The following is a 6,641-nucleotide window of genomic DNA, read 5'->3' as shown; positions in this document are numbered from 1 at the left end:
GTGAACCTCGCCTATCTACATGATCTCACTACAGTATGAAGCCTTTACAGAGCAGCTACTTGAGTTTACTGAGCACAGCGCTGTCAGAGGCATACTTCTAGGCGGGTGACATCACTCGTAAGACAATAGCCGGCAATAGCCGAGGTATGTGTTGCAGAGCGTCTAAAAGCTAGTTCACCTGCAGAGGCAGCTGGAAACACACACACACACACACACACGGAAGGGCCGGGTGTCGAACCTACGCCTATCTACATGATTTCACTACAGTATGAAGCATTTACAGAACGCGCTACCGAGTTTACTGAGCACAGCGCTGTCAGAGGCATACTTCTAGGCGGGTGACATCACTTGTAAGACAATAGCCAGCAATAGCCGAGGTATGTGTTGCGAAGCGTCTAAAAGCTAGTTCATCTGCAGAGGCAGTTGGAAACACACACACACACACACACACACACACACAAAGGGGCGAGTCGAACCTACGCCTATCTACATGATCTCACTACAGTATGAAGCATTTACAGAACGCGCTAACGAGTTTACTGAGCACAGCACTGTCAGAGGCATACTTCGAGGCGGGTGACATCACTCGTAAGACAATAGCCGGCAATAGCTGAGGTATGTGTTGCGAAGCGTCTAAAAGCTAGTTTATCTGCAAAGGCAGTTGGAAACACACACACACACACGGAAGGGCCGGGAGTCGAACCTACGCCTATCTACATGATCTCACTACAGTATGAAGCATTTACAGAACGCGCTACCGAGTTTACTGAGCACAGCGCTGTCGGAGGCATACTTCTAGGCGGGTGACATCACTCATAAGACAATAGCCGGCAATAGCCGAGGTATGTGTTGCGGAGCGTCTAAAAGCTAGTTCATCTGCAGAGGCAGCTGGAAACACACACACACACAGAAGGGCTGGGTGTCGAACCTACGCCTATCTACATGATTTCACTACAGTATGAAGCATTTACAGAACGCGCTACCGAGTTTACTGAGCACAGCGCTGTCGGAGGCATACTTCTAGGCGGGTGACATCACTCATAGGACAATAGCCGGCAATAGCCGAGGTATGTGTTGCGGAGCGTCTAAAAGCTAGTTCATCTGCAGAGGCAGCTGGAAACACACACACACGGAAGGGCTGGGTGTCGAACCTACGCCTATCTACATGATTTCACTACAGTATGAAGCATTTACAGAACGCGCTACCGAGTTTACTGAGCACAGCGCTGTCAGAGGCATACTTCTAGGCGGGTGACATCACTTGTAAGACAATAGCCAGCAATAGCCGAGGTATGTGTTGCGAAGCGTCTAAAAGCTAGTTCATCTGCAGAGGCAGTTGGAAACACACACACACACACACACACACGGAAGGGCCGGGAGTTGAACCTACGCCTATCTACATGATCTCACTACAGTATGAAGCATTTACAGAACGCGCTACCGAGTTTACTGAGCACAGCGCTGTCAGAGGCATACTTCTAGGTGGGTGACATCACTCATAAGACAATAGCCGGCAATAGCCGATGTATGTGTTGCGAAGCGTCTAAAAGCTAGTTCATCTGCAGAGGCAGCTGGAAACACACACACACACACACACACACACGCACACACACACACACACAAGGGCCGAGAGTCGAACCTACATGAACTCACTACAGCATGAAGCATTTACAGAATGCGCTAACGGGATTACTGAGCACAGCACTGTCAGGAGGCATACCCCTAGGTGGGTGGTATCATCTGCAGAGGCAATGCGTCCGATAGGGAATGAAGACAGAGTGCACAGTCACGCAGCCTGTTACCATCCCAAGGTGGCCGTACAGTAACACGTTAGTGCTGCAGTCGGGAATACCAAATAACTAGTGATCAGTACATCACGACAGGAATACGGGATGCACCACATGACACTTTACCCTATGGGAGGGCATCCGTCATGCAGGATGTAGGCAGCCAATGTGGCATGACAGCCACATATGTGTCACCTGGATGGTCACCATGGCTATACAGGATGCCATTGGCCATGGCTACACGCCCAGTTGCAGACATCGGTGACAACTGTCGTGTGTACCCCCGGCGGGTGTACTGGCCATGCCTCCCACACCTAGCGGTTGCAAAGGAGAGACAGACATGCTCACGGGGTATCAACGCAATCGGGCGCGGTGTGCACTGACCTGTGTGTCTATCTACACAGCTGCTTACTGGGCATGCTCAGACACTTAAACTTGGCACAGAGCAGACATGCATACACATGGAGCAACAGCATGGGTGGCAGAATGTGGACCGTCGTGTGTGTCCAGCCACACAACAGCAACCCAGTCATGGCACAGACGTGGCCATTGCGAAGGGGATACAGGCATGCACCCGGGGTATTACTGCAGTCGGGCGCGGTGTGCACTGTACTGTGTGTCCATCTACACAACTGCTTACTGGGCATGCTCAGACACTTAGACTCGGCACAGAGCACACATGCATACACATGGTGCAACAGCATGGGTGGCAGAATGTGGACCGTCGTGTGCCCAGCCACACAACAGCAACCCGGCCATGCCACAGGCGTGGCGTTGCAGCGGGGAATATCCAGGTGCAATTAACCATGGGTAGGACCACCCTACAGTTTGTTGCATGCTACAGACCACCCTCCCAAATCCAGGATACCTGCACAGCCGTCCTGAGGACACTGGTGAGTGTGCATGCTCTCACAACAGCACCGTGTTGGGTGGCGTCATGCACCCATACAGAGACTGGCAACATTACCCATGACACAATGACCTACGCCACAGGTCCCTGGTGTTCATGCGTGACGCTGTGAAACAGCCATGAACCATACCCACTAGGGGGCGTATACCAGTTCTGCCCATCACACATGGGGAGGAAATGCTCCACACAGGATGTACATCCCTCAATGGTGATGTCAGACCATATAGTGTATCCACTGGTAATCCACATCCTGCACCCAACACTGGCATGGGAGACCTAAGTGAGGACCTCTTCACAGTAAACCACAGACATCATCGACGGTGTGGTACCCTACAAGTCCACCATGCCAGTGGTGAACACAGGCCGTACTGCCAACTCCACGAATGCCTTCTCTGAGCACACACAGGGATGTCTGCACCAAGTGATCATGATAACATCAGGACCTTGTCCACCAAAGGTAGGCACATGGTCTGGTGGACCACAGCCACTGACAAACCGTACATCAGCAGTTGGAGCTAATACATGATGGAGCATTATCAGTACCAGGGAAGCCATCACCCATTCATACCAGCGTCAACATACGGCCACACATACAATCATCCAAGGCCGCTTGTGGTAGTGGTACTGCAGAGGGCACATGAGACAACCATAGGGCCTTCCTCAACTGTAGTAGGGACATGGGTGGGAGCGCACAGACATGGCCAGAAATGATCCAGAATGGTACAATGGTCACTGCACCCACAGACATTGTCAACAAACCAGCGGACATGTCCCATGCATACATCCACCCCCCACCCCAAGAGGGGACATATCCATCCCACCAGAGTCTAGCCTCGAAACATCTCATATGCCCTGGAGTAATCTGATATCTGTTAGATGGTTAACACAGCACCAATGGGCCCCGATGGTGTCCCTGGCTGTGTGCTACCCAACCTCATTGAGGCCCTCACCCCACACATAAGGCCACTGTCTCATGTTAGCCTTACTACGGGCTAGATCCCCGCTGGATGGCATATGGCATCTGTGGTCCCACTATGCCAGGGTAGTGCTGTTATGGACTGCAGGCATTACCGCCCTATCAGCTTGACAAGCCTTGTCTGCAAAGCTGCGGGGAGGGCCATACAGGTGCCCATGAATACAAACAGTGGTGTACAGCCAATACCGGAACATACCCACAACAACTTAGTCAAGGGCAGATGCTGCCTCCCAAACCTGCTCGTCCTGTCTGGAGCAGTCACCAAGGCCATTGATGGGGGTAGGTCGGTTTGCACACACTACCATGCCCTGGTGGGAGCGTTCAGAATGCACTCCACGTGGGTCTCATGGAAAGGCTCACCAGCGTACATGTGGGGACATAAGTCACACGATGGTTCTCAGAATGGTTGGCGGTCACACCACACAGGATGTGTGTTCCTGGTGCCGTGTCAGACTAAAAGCTGGTCTCGAGTGGAGGCCCACAGGGCTCCGTCCTGGGCCCCCTGCCATTCGGCATTCGACCTTACAATGTGCATGCCAACATAGGGGGATAGTGGCAGACAAGGTATGCAGATGACTGCACACCGGCCACCATACCCAACACCCCATCTGACACGGACATCCACCTAGGGCGTCATACATGGATAACTGGTGCGAGCCATGGCCTGTTGCTTCTTGCCAGAGATGGTGCAGTCCTACCCAGTGTGAAGGACATGTTTGCCCCCAACGTAACATGTAGGTGGTGATCCATTCAACATGGTGGGCGTGTTCATGGAAATGGGTACCACACCTGTCAGTAACCTCTGTCAACACACACAATGCCAATGTGGGTGGGAAGACATTCCACTGTGGCCACCTGGTCTGGAAGGAATCACATCCACATCACGGGTGTTCATTGTACCCCTGTACACATCACACACCACAGCAATGATTGCGTACAATGGCACATGTGGGCTGTACCTAACCTGACACCTGCAGCACTCGGAAGGACCACAAACATTCCACGAGGCGGGGATAAAGGTGCTGGGACATGTGTCTCACACTGCCCGACCAAGGGGACTCCAGCTGTATACCTTCCCAGCACGTCTGCTCTGTGGTGATCTGTGCCTGACATACACAGCCATGTCCAACCTGGGTGACATGGACAAGTTCCACCTCCTAGGCTCCGGGCAAACACGGCCACAGAAGCAACTTACACACACCTCACCACAAAGATGACTAGGACATGCTGGGGGAACAGGGTCAATGCCCAGAGACCCCCTACAACACAGAGAGGATTGCCAGCCCATGTGAAGCAGAGGCCCTGACTGCCTTTGTGCAGGAGTAATCATGACGTGTGGATGTGTGATCATGAGTATGCACCAGGCATCATCTCTGTGTCAGTGCTGGACAGGGGACAGGAGACTGATGGATGTGGTACCCTCATCCTAAGGGGTGTTAGCAGCCACACACAGTCTTGCTAGGTTTACACATGCCGTAGGGCACATAGCCTGGTATGTACGTAATGTGCTATGTACCTATGTAGGGGTCCATGCCGGTTGCAGGTACCTGTGCTATGCTGCTATTGCCAGATGTGCCTGTGGGTACCCACAACTGCGTGGGGAACTGATAACAGTGCTCCCAGTGGGCACATGCAAGTACACCATAAGTGGCATACGGGTTAACTGAACCAATATGGTGCTACACATGTAACCAACACGCATACTGTGTACACAGAACAATGAATGCTGCACCTGCACTACATGGTATGTCTGCTGCATGATGTCAGTGCACAAACCACATCACATACGCACCTGTCACCTGCCATACACAGCCACCACAACATACACATCACATACTATGCAGACACAGGTATCACATACACCTCTCACTATGTTGTCCACCCTGTGCATCAGAATATGTTTGCATAACCGTGCACCAATGGTGTAGCTCACGATTATGTGGCAGAGACTTCATCATATGCACAGGGTGATATGTGTGCCACAGGCATAGGCTGTACCAATGGATGACATCATGTGTGTGCGTAAGGGCCTGTGCATTTACTGGGCATGACTGTGCAGAATGCATGTGGATGTGGTGGAGCCCTACAGTTGTGTTTGCTGTGTGTGGGTATGTGTGTACACAGTTCAGTCATCTGTGATGCCTACACGGGGTATACTTGGCAGCCCCAGACTGTACAGTGCAGGTGGTACGGCTCACTGTGTCGGCCTGCGGCGATGTGACCCGTGCCTGCCTGGGGTCGCACGGGCACTACCGGGTGGAGGTATAGAGTGGCCACTCTCCGATGACACATGTCCGCTGGAAACGTGTCCACACCGGGGCCATCCAGGGCCACGTCCACGTGGCCTGCTGTGTCCTGGTGTGGTCGGTGTAGTAGCAGCTGCACTGCTGCTGCTACCAGCACTGTGTGGGTGGGCATGGGTGGTGGCACGCACACGTTGACCTGTACTTGGTGGTGTTACTAGCCCATGGCCATGTGCCCTATGCCTCACCCCTACCAGGTGTTCCTGCACGGACAGCTCACGCTCACGGATGGCCATGCCTCGGTCGAGGATCCCAGCCATCTCACCCAATCTATTATCCAGAACATCGGCAAGATGCTGTTGGGCATTCGCCAATGACTGGATGTTCTCATTTAAGGAACGGATTGCGGACCTCTGCAGCCTCTGCCCTTCCTGGTTCTGCCGTTCGGCACGTGCCTGCGCCGCCATTACAGTCTGGAACATGCGTCTGGTTATACCAGCTGCTGCACCCTGTACGGCAGGTGTATGTCTAGCAGTGCTCCTCCTACGAGCAGCACCTGCCACATGCCTGTGTGGCACTCCACCAGTCATTACACTGGCAATGTCGTGTGTACCGCACCTTCTGCAGCCACCACACATTCCTGCTCGGTGCCAACAGACGCTGACTGTCCGTCATCTATGGGCAATGGTGTTGCAGTATGTGTCGGCATCTGAACCGTGTGCGGG

This window comes from Protopterus annectens, chromosome 1.part1, assembly GCF_019279795.1.
Source record: "Protopterus annectens isolate FY-2018-M chromosome 1.part1, PAN1.0, whole genome shotgun sequence".
In the NCBI taxonomy this organism is placed as follows: domain Eukaryota; kingdom Metazoa; phylum Chordata; order Ceratodontiformes; family Protopteridae; genus Protopterus; species Protopterus annectens.
This window is presented reverse-complemented; position numbering follows the sequence as displayed.